At 39.5% G+C, this 16,042-nt stretch overlaps 1 long non-coding RNA gene across 4 annotated transcripts in view; it reads left to right on the top strand.

Moving 5' to 3' along the window:
• LOC105886999 overlaps positions 1-16,042 on the top strand; it is an 88,645-nt gene that overhangs the window by 26,189 nt on the left and 46,414 nt on the right. For all 4 annotated transcript variants that reach the window (XR_001161293.2, XR_002773434.1, XR_002773435.1 and 1 more), the window contains one exon: positions 11,881-12,000. This is a non-coding gene — a long non-coding RNA (uncharacterized LOC105886999). The remainder of the gene's footprint in view (positions 1-11,880; positions 12,001-16,042) is intronic.

The raw sequence follows: 16,042 nt of genomic DNA, 5'->3' as shown, positions 1-16,042 counted from the left end.
CTGCATCAATTGAGAGAATCATGTGGTCTTTGTTTTTTAATTTGTTTATGTGATGAATTATATTTATAGATTTTCATATATTAAACCAGCCTTGAGACCCTGGGATAAAACCCACTTGGTCATGGTGTATAATTTGTTTGATGTGTTGCTGGATTCTGTTTGTTAGGATCTTGTTGGACATTTTTTCATCAATATTCATTAGTGATATTGGTCTATAATTTTCTTTTCTTGTTGGGTCTTTTCCTGGTTTGGGGATCAAGGTGATGTTTGCTTCATAGAATGTGTTGGGTAGTATTCCATCTTTTTCTATATTTTGGAAAAGGTTGAGTAATACAGGTACTAGTTCCTCTTTAAAGGTTTGGTAGAATTCTGACGTGAAGCCATCTGGTCCCGGGCTTTTCCTTTTAGGGAGATTTTATATACTTGATGCTATTTCGGAACTTGATATAGGCCTGTTCAACATTTCCACTTCCTTCTGGCTAAGTCTTGGAAGGTGGTGTGCTTCCAAGTATTGGTCAATTTCCTTCAGATATTCCAAATATTTCTGAGAATAAAGTTTTTTGTAATATTCATTAAGGATTTTTTGAATTTCTGAGGAGTCTGTTGTTATATTATCATTACCATTTCTGATTGATGAGATTAGAGATTTTACTCTTTTTTTCCTGATTAGGTTACCCAAAGGTTTATCTATTTTATCGACCTTTTCAAAAAACCAACTTTTTGATTTATTGATCTGTTGTATAATTCTTTTGTTTTCAATTTCATTTACTTCTGCTCTAATTTTGTTTATTTCTTTTCTTCTGCTGGGTTTGGCATTAGAATGTTCTTCCTTTTCCAGTTGCTTGAGTTGTCCCATTAAGTTGTTAACTTCCTCTTTTTCTGTTCTCTTGAGGAAGGCTTGCAGTGCTATAAATTTCCCTCTTAGGATTGCCTTTCCAGTATCCCAGACGTTCTGATAATTCATGTCTTCATTATCATTTTGTTCCAAAAATTTGATAATTTCCTTCTTAATCTCATTTCTGACCCAGCTATTATTCAGCAAAAGGTTATTTAGCTTCCATGTTTTTGTATGAGTATGCAGATTCCTGTTGTTACTGCGTTCAACTTTTATTCCATAATGGTCCAAGAAGATGCAAGGAATAATTTCTATTCTTTTAAATTTGCTGAGGTTAGAATTTTGACCTAAGATGTGATCAGTTTTGGAGGATGATTCATGGGCTGATGAGAATAATGTGTATTCAGTTTTGTTAAGATGAAATGTTCTGTAGATGTCTATTGGATGCAAATGTTGAATGGTTAAGTTTAAGTCTAAAATTTCTTTGCTTAGCTTCTTGTTGGAGGATCTATCTAACACTGCCAAAGGAGTGTTAAAATCTCCAACAATTATGGTGCTGGAGGAAATCAAGTTGCTCATGTCTGTTAGGTCGCTCTTATAAATTGAGGAGCATTCTGCTTGGGTACTCAAATATTAATAATTGAAATATCATCATATTGAGTATTACCCTTAACAAATATGAAGTCACCATCCTTATCTTTCCTTACTTTTGTTGGTTTAAAGCCTATTGTATCTGCAAATAAAATTGCAACACCTGCTTTTTTCTGATTTCCTTTTGCCTGAAATATAGATGGCCATCCCTTCACCCTGAGTCTACATTTATCCTTTAAAGTAAGATGAGATTTTTTGTTTTTTGAGACAGAGTCTCAAGCTGTCCCCCCCTGGGTAGAGTGCTGTGGCATCACAGCTCACAGCAACCTCCAACTCCTGGGCTCTAGTGAGTCTCCTGCCTCTGCCTCCACCTCCCAAGTAGCTGGGACCACAGGTGCCCACCACAATGCCTGCCTGTTTTTTGTTGCAGCCATCATTATTGTTTGGCGGGCCCAGGCTGGATTCAAACCTGCCACCTTAGGTGTATGTAGCTGGTGCCTTAGCCACTTAAGCCACAGGCACTGAGCCAAGATGAGATTGTTATATGCAGCAGATATCTGGCCTGTGTTTTTGTATCCAGTCAGCCAACCTGTGCCTCTTTAGAGGACAATTTGAGCCATTCACATTAATTGAGAATATTGATAAGCCTGGTAAAAATTTTTAAAAATCGAGTTTTAATCCTTTTGCCACTGTGGAAGTTGGAATTTGATCAAAAGTTTCTGAGTGAGTTTACTTTTGTGGTAGAGGATTACGCTGGTCATTATGGCAGATAGGTCTGAGAATATCCTGGAGAGCTGGTTTAGTTATGGCAAATTTCTTCAACATGTGAATGTCATTAAAGTATTAAATTTCTCCATCATAAATGAAACTCAGTTTAGCTGGATACAGGATCCTGGGTTAAAAGTTATTTTGCTTTAGGATATTAAAAGTTGATGAGCACCCTCTTCTAGCTTGAAAGGTTTCAGAGAGATATCTGCAGTCATTCTAATATTCTTCCCCTTGTAGGTTATGGTGTTCTTACGTCTGGCTGTTTTCAGAATTTTCTCCTTCATACTGACTTTAGTGAAGTTAATTATGATGTGTCTGTGGGTTGTCTTATTTGGGTTGAGACATGCTGGGGTTCTGAAACTGTCTGCTGTCTGCATTTCAGAATCTCTTGGCATGTTTGGAAAGTTCTCCTTCATAATCTCATGAAAAGGGGCCTCTGTGCTTTGCAAAGCAACTTTGTCACCTTCAGGGATTCCTATAAGGAGAATATTAGTTTTCTTCAAATTATCCCAAAGCTCTCTGAGAGAACAATCTGTTTTTGCTCTTCATTTCTCTTCCTCTTTGAGCACTTGGGAGCATTCAAAAACTTTGTCTTCAATATTAGAAATCCTTTCTTCTGCTTGCTCCATTCTATTACTGAGGAATTCTGCTGTATTTCTCAGATCTTTAAGGGCTAGAAATTCTTGTCTCAGTGTGTCAAAATCTTTGGTGATTTTTGTCTTTTAATTCATTGAATTCTTGAGACAACCTTTGAATTGCTCCTTGAATTTCTAATTCCAACTTTACCTTCATTCTATTAATCTTATTTGCAATCCAAACTCTGAACTCAATTTCCGTCATCTCAGCCATTTGTCTATGAATAGGATCTTCAGTTGTGTCCACCATATTGTTCCTTGGGGAAGTTGATCTACTCTGATTATTTGTGTTACTGGAGTTTTTCTGCTGATTCTGCCCCATGATTATTTTACACCATTTGCCTAGATGAGCAGATAAAGTGAAGTTGGGTTGGGGGGCTCCTGGAGTAGTGATTAACCAGCCCTTACCCAAGAGTTGTGACTGGTGTCTGTACCTTTTCCCCTAGAGCTTTGCAAAGGACCTGTACAGTGCTATGGCCTGAGTGTTTGGCGGGCCCAGGCTGGGGACTTACTTGGTGTGGTGGGGCTAAGTGGCTCTGTCTTGTTTTCAGCTGGTCTCTGTTCTACCCTCCAGTGAGTTCCCTCCAGTGAGCAGATTCTCCAGGGGTTTGAGCCTGCCTGAGTCACAGAGAGATCTTATGTCTCCTCAGCCAGGCCTCTGCACTCTGCCACCATCTGGCAGGGGAAGCTGAGGCCTGATAACCTCGGGTGGTTAATAGAAGCTGGGGTGATTCACTCAGTTCCAGCCCCACCCCTGATTGATGTTGCTGACACTTATATTTGTGCAGAATTTGTGATTCTGTACTAGCTATATTCCCCTGCAGACCAGGTGCTGTTTGAGTTCACAGAAACTGCGACTCAGCCCCGGTCTGTGCCACTGCCCAGAGCTGGTGTTTCTGTTTCCCCTGCAGTCTGTGTTGGGGCAGGTCCAGTTAGAGCTTACACTCAACTTTCAGTTTTCCACCTGCCTTTGTCTCAGCTATGATCCCCTGAGGGCTGGGTATTTCTTAGGCTTACTAAGCAGTCCTGGCACAGCCCCATCCTGGGAGTATGCTGTCTCTGTGCAGGTGTCATCAATTCTCTGTCCCACCTTGCTCTGCCCAGGTCAGTACCACCTCAGGCATACCTTTGCTCACGGAGTCTGTGTTACCGTCCCAGATATATTCCGCCAGTGTCTGCCACTGGGGAAAATGCCCAGCTTTCTCTGGTTGCCCAGAGAGACAGGGAGTATCCAAAATATCCCCAGGGGTGTTAGCCCTATTGTTCCCGCTGCTGCTGCTGCTCTGTGCCAGGGGTACTATCTCTCCCTTTCCATGTGGTTCCTTCAGTCCACCATTTTCTCCTTACCCCCATGCCACAGAATCAGCACAGACCTGCAACAGCCCACACCCTGTTCACACCTCTCAAGAAAATGCCCAAGAATATGGACTCCATAGTGGACAGGCTTCCAGACCTCGGGGTGAGAGTGGAGGGGAGTGCTGGGATTTCAGAATTGCAGGTAGAGAATATATACACTTTTATACAGTTTTATGCTTGGCCAGAAAGTGCCATGCACCTTAGTAGGGGAAGGAGGTCCAGTTTTTAAAGGGTCTCTCCTGTGGAATAAAATAGGAGGACATTTGAATTCTGCTCGCTTGTTTGTAGAAAGTATCCTGTAAGCCATTCTCAAGGGGGAGGGGACTCCTATCTGCCTGGCGATGGATTTTATACCTTTTGTTTGTATCCTTGGGGTTGCAGATTGCCTCAGCAGGGTTGATGTGCATTCTTCAACCTTCTCCCTTGGCTCAGCTCCAGACCATCAGCTTACTTGATAAACTTCTGTCCTTTAACTCTCCTTCTGTACAGGAGCCTCTGTGGCAAGCTGGCTTCAGTTGGCCATCTGGCCTCCACCAACCTCTTGGGGGTTTTTGGGGGGCGGTTTGAGACAGAGTCTTTCTGTTGCCCAGGCTAGGGTGCCATGGTGTGAGCCTTGCTCACAGCAACCTCAAACTTGTGGGCTCAAGTGATATTCTAGTCTCATCCTCCTGAGTAGCTTGTAGAGAGACTATAGGTGCCCAATACAGTGCCCAGGGTTTTTTTTTCTATTTTTAGTAGAGACAGTGTCTCACTCTTGCTTAGGCTAGTCTGCAACTCTTGAGCTCAAGCGATCCTCCTGCCTCAGCCTCCCAGAGTGCTAGGATTACAGGCATGAGCAACTAGTAACTATTCTTATCTTAAAGTCTTTTTTTGTCTGAAATAATTACTCCAGATCTCTAATGATTATCAAAAAGATGTTTTTTTCTATCCTTTACCTTCAATCTACTTGCATTTTTCATTCTAAAAGGTATCTCTTATAGACAGAATATAGTTGGATCATATTGTTTTTATCCAACTGCCAATCTCTACCTTTTGATTAAAGTGTTTAATTCATTTACATTTAATGTAACTATTGACAAAGTAGGATTTATATTTGACATTTTGCTATTTGTTTTCTATATGTCTTATGTCTTTGTATTTCTGTATTGCTCCTATACTGTCTTCTTTGTATTTTCTAGTGTAACATTTCAATTATCTTGTCATTTTTTGGCTCCATTAAATTTTTAATTATTTGGGTAAAAATGGTTATATGTATTTCTAAGGTACATTTGATACCAGCATGCAATGTGAATTAATAAAATCAGGGTAATTGGGGTATGTTACCTCAGGCATTTATCATTTCTTTGTGTTAGGAACAATCTAATTCCACTCATTTAGTTATTTTAAAGTATACTCTAAATTATTATTAATTATAGTGACTTTATTGTGTTATTACATATTGTTCATTTTAATCTAACTGCATTTTTTTACCCATTAACCATCCCTACCTTATCCCCCACTCACTGCTGTCCATCCCAGCCTCTGATAACCATCCTTCTACTTTATCTCCATAAAATCAATTGTTATTAATATTTAGTTCCCACAAATGAATGAGAATATCTGATATATGCTTTTCTATGCTTAGCTTATTTCACTTAATGTGGTATTCTCTAGTTCTATCCATGTTGTTGCAAATGGCAGGATTTCATTATTTTTATACATGGCTATATAATATCCCATTGTGTTTATGTATCACAATTTATCCATTCATCTATTGATGGACACTTAGGTTGATTCCAAATTGTGGCTATTGTGAATAGTGCTACAACAAACAGAGGAGCACAGATATCTTTTTGATACACTGAATTCCCTTCCTTGGATGTATACCCAGCAGTGGGATTACAGGATCATTTGGTAGTTCTATTTGTAGTTTCTTGAGGAATCTTCATACTGTTACATTCAGTAGTTTCTGTGATTTACATTGACACCAACAGTGTGCAAGAGTTGTCTTTTTTCCCTATCCTCACCAGTCTTCATTTCACGTTTTTTTTTTTTTTTTGAGACGAAGCCTCAAGCTATTCCCCTGGGTAGAGTACTGTGACTTCACAGCTCACAGCAACCTTCAACTCCTGCCTCCGCCTCCCAAGTAGCTGGGACCACAGGCACCCGCCACAACGCCCGGCTATTTTTTGGTTGCAGCCGTCATTGTTGTTTGGCGGGTCTGGGCTGGATTCGAACTCGCCACCTGAGGTGTATGTGGCTGGCGCCTTAGCCACTTGAGCCACAGGCGTTGAGCCTATTTCACCTTTTTGATAAAAGCCTTTTTAAATAGGATAAAATGATAGCTTTGATTATAGTTTTGATATGCAATCGCTGATGACTAATGATGTTGAGCATTTTTTTCATATCCTGCTGGCCATTTGTATTTTTTCTTCTGAGAAATGTCTATTCAGATCTGTTGCCCATTTTTAATTACATTATTTGATTTTTCTTCTCAAGTTGTTGGATCTCCTTATATTTTCTGGTTATTAATCCCTGTATGATGGGTAGTTTGCAAATATTTTCTTCCATGCTGTGGGTTGACTCCCTTTGTTGACTGTTAACTTTGCCATGTGGAAGCTTTTTAGCTTGATGTGATCCTGTTGTCCAGTTTTGCTTTGATTGCCTGTATTTTGGGGGAAATAACTCAAGAAATCCTTGGCCAGACCTATGTTCTAAAGCTTTCCTAGTGCTTTCTTTTAGTAGTTTCATAGTTTCAGATCTTAGATTTAACTCTTTAATCCATTTCAATTTGATTTTTGTACATGGCAAGAGATAGGAGTCTAGTTTTATTCTTCTACATATGGATATCCAATTTTCCCATTTATTGAATAAACTATCCTTTTCTACTATATGTCTTGGCACTCACAGATGTGCAGATTTTTTTTCTGGGTATGCCCGTCTGTTCCATTGGTCTGAGTGGCCCTTTTTATGCCAATATCATACTGGTTTGGCTATTACAACTCTGTAGTATAATTTGAAGGCAGGTAATTTGATTCCTCCAGTTTTGTTCTTTTTGTTCAGAATAGTTTTGGCTATTCTTGGTCTTTTGTGGTTCCACATAAGGTTTAGGATTATTTTTTCTATTTCTGTGAAGAATGTCATTGGTATTTTGAAGGGGATTGCATTGAATTTGTAGAATGTTTTGAGTAATATGGACATTTTAACAATATTGATTCCTCTAACCTATGAACATGGAATATCTTTCCCTTCTTTATGTCCTTTTCAACTTCTTTCGTTGTATTTCATAGTTTTCATTATAGAGATCCTTTACTTCTTCAATTCAGTTTATTCATATGTATTTTTATTTTATCGTTAGCTACTGTAAATGGGATTACCTTCTTGGTTTCTTTTACAGATTGTTTACTGTTGGCAAGTAGAAATGCCACTGATGTTTGTTTGTTGATTTTGTATCCTGGAATTTTACTGAATTTGTTTATCAGTTATAATTGGTCTTCTGAGGAGTCCTTAGGTTTCTCTAGATATAAAATCCTTTGATCCTTTGCAAACAAAGATAATTTGACTTCTTCCTTTCTAATTTGGATGTTCTTTATTTCGTTCTCTTGTCTGATTGCTCTAGCTAGAACTTCCTGTACTATGTTGAATAACATTGGTGAAAGTGAGCATCCTTACCTTGTTCCAGATCTTAGAGGAAAGGTCTTTATTTTTTCCCCATTCAGTATGATACTTGCTGTAGGCCTATCATACATGGCTTTAATTTATTTATTTATTTATTTATTTATTTATTTATTTATTTATTTTTGAGACAGAGTCTCACTTTGTAGCCCTTGGTAGAGTGCCATGGCATTACAGCTCACAGCAACCTCAAACTCTTGGGCTGAAGCAATTCTCTTGCCTTAGCTTCCCAAGTAGCTGGGACTACAGGTGCCCACCACAACACCTGGCTATATTTTTTCAGAGATGAGGTCTTGCTCTGGGCCAGGCTGGTCTCTAACCTGTGAGCTCAGGTAAATCTACCCACCTCAGCTTCCCAGAGTGCTAGGATTATAAGCATGAGCCACTGCATCCAGCCTCATATATGGCTTTAATAGTGTTAAAATAAGTTACCTGTATGCTGAGTTTTGGTGAGGGGTTGTTTGTTTGCTTTGTTTTTTGAGACAGGTGTCACTCTGTCACCTAGGTAGAGTACACTACAATCTTGAACTCCTGGACTAAAGCCATCCTCTTGCCTCAGCCTCCCAAGTAGCTAGAACAGGCACATGGCACCGTGCCTGGCTAATTTTTTCAATATTTTGTAGAGATAGGGTCTTATTATGTTGCTTAGGCTGGCCTCAAACTCCTGGGATCAAGTGCTCTACCAGTCTCAGCCTCCCGAAGTGTTGGGATTACAGGCATGAGACAATACACCTGGGTCCCGTACTATTTTATAGAAGACTTTCCTTTTTTCCATTGAGTTATGTTAGCACTTTATTAATTGACCATATATGTATGAGTTGATTTCTGGCCTCTCTGTCCAGTTCCATGGATCTGTATGTCTATCCTTACCCTTTTTCTGATCTTGATTACCAGTTGTTTGTTTCTTTGTCTTTTAGAAATGAAGTCTTAGGCTCGGCGCCTGTGGCTCAAGTGGCTAAGGCGCCAGCCACATATACCTAAGGTGGTGGGTTCGAATCCAGCCCGGCCCGCCAAACAGCAATGATGGCTGCAACCAAAAAATAGCCGGGCGTTGTGGCAGGTGCCTGTGGTCCCAGCTACTTGGGAGGCAGAGGCAGGAGACTTGCTTGAGCCCAAGAGTTGGAGGTTGCTGTGAGCTGTGAAGCCATGGCACTCTACCCAGGGGGACAGCTTGAGGCTCTGTCTCATAAAAAAAAAAAAAGAAAGAAAGAAATGAAGTCTTGCTGTGTTGCCCAGATTAGTCTGGAACACCTGGGCTCAAGCAATCTTGCCTCCTTAGCCTCCCAACTAGTGGAAATTATAGATATGAGCCACCAATCCTGGACAATTTTTATTTTTATATAAAGCTGATATACTTGGATTCTAAATACCCTGAAATTGTGAAAAATTACATATTTCCCTTCTGATTTGTTAGACTTTGTATTCCTTTGACTTTGTATTTTTTAAAAAATTTGTGTGCTTGTCCCTTTTAACAAACATAAAACATTTACGTAATGCTTAATATTTGACAAGCATAACTCTGTGTTACATGTACTATCATTGTTGCAATTTAAAGATGAGGAAATAGAGACACAAAAAAATTACATTATTTGCCAATGTCACATAGGTAATAAATGATTGAACTAAGATTTGATCCTAGGCTTCTGGCTTTGAAGCCATGCTTTAAATTAGCACTGCCTCTCAAACTTTTTAGTCTCAGAAATTCTTTATATATGTCTGAGCCAAACTGTGTATTTATGTACAAAGGAACTAGACTATCTGGGAAATCTTGATGAAGAAAACAGGTTGAAAGACTTCATCACCAGGTTTCAAGTTTTACGATGAAGCTACAAAATTTAAAAAAGGGTACCTGGAAGAAAGGTAAACAAATATACAAATGGAACTGAATAAAGAGTCCAGAAATAGACTCACAGATACATGCTTTCTCAGTTCACATCAAAGGTGCCACTCTAATTACATAGGGGAAGATGATCTTTTAATAAATGTATTGGGGGGCAGCGCCTATGGCTCAAAGGAGTAGGGCACTGGCCCATATGCCGGAGGTGGCAAGTTCAAACCCAGCCCCGGCCAAAAACTGCAAAAAAAAAAAAAAATGTATTGGGATAACGAGATGTATATGGAAAAAAATGAACCTTAACTCAAACTACACACAGAAATTTGCTTCTAAGTTGTATCATAGAGCTAAATTCAAAAGCTAATATAGGGCAGCAACTGTGGCTCAAGGAGTAGGGCGCCAACCCCATATACCAGAGGTAGTGTGTTCAAACCCAGCCCCAGCCAAAAACTGCAACAAAAAAAAAAAAGAAAGAAAGAAAGAAAAAGCTAAAGAAATCCAACTTCCAAATAAAAATAAAAGACTATTTTCCTGACATTGGAGCAAGTAAAGATTGCCTAATCAGATCGAAATACTCGGTAGACCTAAAAAGAAAAATTGATAAATTAGACTTAATTAGAATTAAGGCAATCTGATCAAGTCATCCTCACAAAAGCAAATAGACAAGCTATGGACTGATGAATAAATCATACACAGAGTATACAAAAAAACTCTTACAAATCAATGAGCAAAATACAATCAATTTTAAAATTAGCAAAAGACTTAAACAAGCATTACACAAAAGAAGTATTCAAATGACTAATAAACATATGTAATAATAAAATATACTCAGAATACTATCAAAGAAATGCAAATTAAAATCATAGTTGAGATACCTTACACATTCAGCAGAATGGCTAAAAATGTTAAAACTGTCATTATCCAATGTTGCTGTGGATGAGGAGTAACTGTAATTCTCACACATTATTATTTGGCAGTTTCTTTTAAAGCCAAACATACACCTACTGTAGGACTCAGCAATTCCACACCCATGCAGATGCTCAAGAAAAATTAATTCCTACATCCACTGAAAGACTTGTGCAAGAATGTTCACAGTAGCTTTATCCCTAATAAATTGAACAAATCCAAATGTCCATCAACAAACAAAGAAAACAGTTTGTGATATATTACACAATGGAAGACTACCAATAGCAATAAAAATGAGCAGAGTGCTGATATACAGAACAACATAGATGAATCCCCAAAACTTCATACTGAGAGAAAAAGCCCAACACAAAAGAGCACATACTTCGTGATTCTACTTGCATAACACTCAAAACAAACAAAATGAAATATATGATAATAAATGTCAGAATGATGGTTATTCCGATGGATTAGGGATTAACTGAATGAAGCAGAAGGGTCCCTCCAGGATAAAGGAAATGGTCTATATCTTGAATTAGGTGGTTTCATGATGTATACATATATAAAAATTAATCAAGTTGTGTTTTTAAGATTTCTGCATTTTACTGTGTGTAAATTATGCTTAATTTTTACAAAATCTAATTAAAAATTACTGAGCCTTTATTAATGTAACAGCTATCAAACTTTACCATATTAGAAACTGAAATGGAAATTTTTTTAAATATTTAACTCATTTAAAAATAACAATAAGTTCATCATACATTAAGATAAAAACGTCTTTATGAAAAATAACTGTTGTTCAAAACAAAAAATTAGTGAGAAGAATGACATTTTTTCCTTTTTTCCCCCCAGATCCAATGACAGCAAGAAAGAGTGACATTTTTATATCTTTGCAGATTTCTTTAATGTCTGGTTTAAAATAAGACAGCTGGATTCTCAAACCTGCCTCTGCATTTAATTTGTTAAAAATCCCTTAAGTCTTTCAGCCTTTGGAAACTCCACTGTACATTTGTAAGAAAAAGCAAGTGAAAAGACAATTAACTGATTATTATTATTATGAAAATAGTTTAGACCTCATGACCTTCGGAAAGAGTCTCAGAGCCTTTAGGGTCCCCCCTCACCACCCATTGGGCACTGCTGCTCTGATCCACCTGCAAAAATGTTTTTTTTAGCATGTTGCTAGAAGAAAAATAAAATACCCAAGTATAGAATGGGTCTTATGTTCGGTACTATTTATTACACAGCTTCACTAGTATGTTTCTCATTTTCCACTGTTCTACCACTATATCCCCTGTATTTTCCAGGTCCCACAGCTTTGGGAAACAAGACATCTTTTTCTCTCAGCCCAGCCCTCTGCAGTGAAGGCAATGTTCCAATCAGCTGGCTGGCGGGCAGATGAAATCCTCACGAAAGCCTCAGGACGGGTGAGCGTGGCAGGGACTGAACTCTGATTCGAGGTGACTTTGATCACTATAATTTGCTGTTATAATTAGTCTTTGTTTCGACAATTGTATTCACATCCGTATCCTGTATCAAGTTATAAACTATGACTATCACTGCAGAAAGTTCTTCCATGCCCCTGCTCAATCAAACTCTGTTCTCAAAGTATTAATGAATAAAAATCGGCTCAGCGTCTGTAGCACAGCAGTTAGGGTACCAGCCACATGCACTGGGGCTGGTGGGTTGGGATCTGGCCCAGCCTGCTAAACAAACAAACAAACAAAAAATAGCCAGGCCTTGTGGCGGGAGCCTGTAGTCCCAGCTGCTTGGGAGACTGAGGTAAGAGAATTGCTTAAGCTCAAGAGTTTGAGGTTGCTGTGAGCTGTGATGCACTCTACCCAGGGCAACATAGTGGGACTCTGTCTTGAAAGGTAACAAAAAATAAAAAAATGGAATAAATAAATAAAAATCAATCCCAGAATAATTGATTGATTATTGATATCCAGTGAAATACTTCTTAAAGTTATTTATGAAATTTCTGGACGTCTTAGGCCCACTGTTCTTAGTTATAGGCTCTATAGAAGTCACAGAAATTTTATTGTTTTCTGTAGATAACAATAGATGTTTTGTTTTTTTCTGTAATTTTAAATTATGAAATAAGAGAACTAATCTCCAAATTGTAAAACAGATGTTTGATAAAAGCTTTTTATTTCCATAATACTGAATTGCATGGATCTAGAGAATAGTATATTTAATGGGCAAAACTCTCAAAAGCAAAGAAAAAGAAGGTCACTGTTGCTCATTCCAATTTACCAATAATCCAGCTAGGCAAAGCTCACATTGTATTGTGCAAGGTAAAAAGAAAGCTCTCAGATCAGTTGCAGGATGTGATTAAAGTTTCTTGACAATAAACCAGGCTGGCCTCAGGGCCTGCTTCCCAGAACACCAGTACTCCCAGCAAATCAGAACCTTTCAAAGCTAGGGGAAACACATCTTGCCGTGCTTAATCACACTCATCTTGAGGTTGCAGATAAACTCCCTTATTAGGTCACCTACATTCTTTAACTTATAACTCTTTCCTTTCTCTTCAAAGCCAGCACTAGCAAGTTGAATTCTTCAAATGTCTCATCACTCTAACAGTGACTCTTCGGCTTTCCTCTTCTGCTTTCTAATTTTTATTATGATTATTATTATTATTTTTTTGAGACAGAGTCTTACTATGTTGCCCTCCGTAGAGTACCATAGTGTCACAGCTCACAGCAACCTCAAACTCTTGGGCTGAAGCATTTCTCTTGCCTCGGCCTCCCAAGTAGCTTGGACTACAGGCGTCCACCACAACACCTGGCTATGTTTTTGGCTGTAGTTGTTATTGTTGTTTTTAGCAGGCCCAGGCTGGGTTCAAATCCGCCAGCCCCACTGTATGTGGCCAGTGCCCTAACCACTGAACTATGGGTGCTGAGCCCTTGTCTTTCACTTTTAAAGATTCTTATGATAACACTGAGCCCAGACAGATTACTCAGGATAATCTCCCATCGCAAGGTCCTCACCTTAATCACATCTGCAAAATCTCTTTTGCAGTGTTGAATAATATTTGACAGGTCCCAGGAATTAGAATGTGGACATCTCTGGAGGGCCATTGCTCTGCCTAGCACAGGTACAACCTGGTTGGGAAGAGTTGGATTGCAACTCTGGGAGTTGGGAAGAGGGTAGAAACTGAACTAAGTGCTGCCTTCATGGTAAGGAGCCAATGCTGGAGCAACACAGACTGGAACACCAAGAACCAGGAAGGAGGAACTCCCTCTGCTCTCTTCCTGTCTTCTAGTCTCAAGTTTCCCACTCATGAGACCTATCAGTGTTTGTGTATTTAATGTGTGACCGAAGACAACACTTATTTTTCTAATGTGTGGCAGAAAAGAAAAAAGGTTGGATACCTCTGCTCTAGGGGGAGCAGGGACCACACCAACAAACCTTTCTCTTGAGGGTTCTGATAGTCCCAGGCACGTCTTTGTATGGCTTTCTGTCAGGGCAAAAAGGGGGAAGAAACAAAAGGGTTCTTTTTTTTCAACCATGTCAAACCAAGTATTTGGATGCTACTATGCTTTTATGCTTCAGAACCTAAGCTGGGATTACAGGATAAATATCCTGTATCCAAAAATGTTTGGGACCTTTTAAGTGTTTCAGATTTTGGATCGTTGGTTTGGGATTTGGAATATTTGCATTATACTTACCAGTTCAGCATTTCTAATCTGAAAATCTGAAATACAAAATGCTTCACTGAGCATTTCCTTCGAGTGTCATGTCAGTGCTCAGAAACTTTCAGATTTTAGACCATGTTGGATTTCAGACACTGAACTTGTATTAAATTGCTCCCACTCCCTCTGCCTACCCCAGGGGCCCTAGGTTGTATTTAAGCAGACCCACCTCCCTACCTGTAACATTGAGTGCTAAAGCAACTCAAATGTGCCTCCGCTCTAAGCTGCAAAAGAACAATTAGCCACAGTTAATGGTGCATAAATTGTTATTTTGGTATTCTACTCCCAGGGTTTCCCTCCTAAATTATTGCCCATAGAGCTACACATAAAACTATGTATTTCATAGAAACAAAGGAAGTGAGCTCTTTTTTATCTCCCTATAATTTGAAGTAGTGTGTCTTCTTAGTTACAAATGAGGTTCATTGTCACCAAGAGGGAAGGCTGCCACTCAGTGGCTCACATCATTATGATGCAGACACATGTACAGAACCAGTTACATAATTTGGGGGAGCCCAGTGCAAAATGAAAATGTAGGGCTCCTTGTTAAATATATTAGGAATTTTGAGACTGCAAGAGAGGAACATTAAACCAAAGGTGGGCCCTTCTGAGCTCAGGGCCCTGCGTGACAGCAGAGGTTGCATGCCCTGAAGCTGGCCTTACATACAAAGTGGTCTCAGAACTAGAACAGGGGAACTCTACCCGAAGGAGCTCAGGAACACAAGTGGTCCCTCCCCTTATAGAGCCTCTGCAGAGCAAGGAGAGTCTGGGAAAGACCTGGAGAAAGTGCAGGTGAGGTGGGGGGTGGTATGGCCAAAGGCATTATCTTCTAGGTGGTCCTCCCAGATGTGAACTGCTTGGATTTGAGTATCAGAGGGCCCAAGGATCAGAAAGAACCAGCGTACATGAGGACATTAGAAAGGAGCATGAAGGGACTGTGAGAATGCTGGCATTGAAGGAGAGGTGGCACAGGGCCAGGGTTCTAAGGATGGAATCATCTCCATTTTGTTGTCATTTAAATAATCTTTTTTTTAAAACTGAAGTAGAATGTATCAAATTTAGATGAATGATTTTTTTCCTCCAAACATGCTCCTCCCTTTTCTCCATCTTGGTGAACATGGCTCACCATCCACTTAGATCAGCAGTTCTCAACCTATGGGTCGTGACCCCTTTTTGACAATGAAAATACGTTGTCATTAGGAAGTTTGAGAACCACTGACCTAGATGATCAGGGCAGAAGCTGGGAGTCATCTCTGATTGATCCTCCCCAGTCCATAGGACATCATTTCTACGCTCCATGTTGCTCCTGAGCCTGCACATCCACTGTGCTCCATAACCACTGACACCACCACCATTGCTGGCTCTATGACAACAGTCTCCCCTCACTTAGGGCTTTTGAGTCACATAGACTGGATTTAAAGTTCTATTTTGTTTTGTTTTATTTATTTATTTATTTATTTATTTATTTTGAGACAGAGTCTGACTCTGTTGCCCCAGGTAGAGTGCCATGGCATCATAGCTCACCGCAACCCCAAACTCAGGCTTAAGTGATCCTCTTGCCTCAGCCTCCCAAGTGGCTGGGACTATAGGCGACCACCACAATGCCCAACTTGTTTTTTCTATTTTTGTAGAGATGGGAGTCTCACTCTTGCTCAGGCTGGTCTCGAACTCCTGAGCAGAAGTAATCCATCTGCCTCGGCTTCCCAGAGTGCTAGAATTACAGGTGTGAGCCATTGCACCCAGTGAGTTAAAGTTCTTTTTTTTTTTTTTTGAGACG

This window comes from Otolemur garnettii, unplaced genomic scaffold, assembly GCF_000181295.1.
Source record: "Otolemur garnettii isolate 467f Iridium unplaced genomic scaffold, OtoGar3 scaffold00038, whole genome shotgun sequence".
Classification (NCBI taxonomy): domain Eukaryota; kingdom Metazoa; phylum Chordata; class Mammalia; order Primates; family Galagidae; genus Otolemur; species Otolemur garnettii.
Note: the sequence above shows the minus strand (reverse complement) of the source record. Positions and strands in the feature narration are given on the sequence as shown.